The following is an 864-nucleotide window of genomic DNA, read 5'->3' on the forward strand; positions in this document are numbered from 1 at the left end:
GGAATCCACTATTATCACTGATTATTTTGGAGATTCTAATATAATAAATTAACATAAACATTGAAAATAAACAAAACTTTTAGATTTAAAGTCTAGGAAATTCTCCACTAAAAACTACTCTCCATAACAATGGCATGGGTTTAAAAAACTACTCCAGTAAGAAAGTTGATAAGAAATTAAAATATAACTAGCAATAAAAATAGAAGTAGGAAATATATCCTATTCACAATAGCAACAAAAGTCATCCAGCAATAAACCTGACAAGAAAATTGCAGAATTATATAATTAAATTCTAACATTGTATTGAAGGACATGCAACAAGGCTTGATGGAGAAAAATATCTCTAGGTGGGAAGACAATGTCAGTCCATCCCAAGCCAGTATATAGTGGACTGTATATATGTATATGATGTACAGTCAAAATCTCAAAGGAATTGTATTAAGTGCAGTAACATGCTATACATGTTTGTAGCCTAGGAGCAATAGGCTATACAATTCTAAAGTTTATATGGAAAAGTATTTGAGAATGGCCCCAAATATTTGAAAGATAGTGGTGAGCCTTATCTTACCAGATAAACTGGTAAAACTATTACCGTAAAACTATTATGTTATCATAGGGAAAAAAAGATCAGGGAATAATAGGTAAGCATTCAAGATATTTCAAGTTGGACAAGGATTTTAATCATATGGTACTGACATAAATGGGTGATTTCTGGGAAGTAAGAATCTTACCTCACACCACATATAGAAAGTTTAACGAAAGATTATAGATCTAAATGGGAAAAATTAAGAGAGAATTTTAGAAAACATTCATGGTTTGGGGATGGAGTTGATCTTAAGACTGAAAATCCGGCCGGGCGCGGTG

At 31.9% G+C, this 864-nt stretch overlaps 1 protein-coding gene across 1 annotated transcript in view; it reads right to left on the bottom strand.

Annotated features, from left to right (window-relative positions):
* CENPH (centromere protein H) overlaps positions 1 to 864 on the bottom strand; it is a 29619-nt gene that overhangs the window by 25317 nt on the left and 3438 nt on the right. The window lies entirely within an intron of this gene.

Source organism: Propithecus coquereli, unplaced genomic scaffold (genome assembly GCF_000956105.1).
Source record: "Propithecus coquereli isolate 6110/MARCELLA unplaced genomic scaffold, Pcoq_1.0 Scaffold9, whole genome shotgun sequence".
Taxonomy (NCBI): domain Eukaryota; kingdom Metazoa; phylum Chordata; class Mammalia; order Primates; family Indriidae; genus Propithecus; species Propithecus coquereli.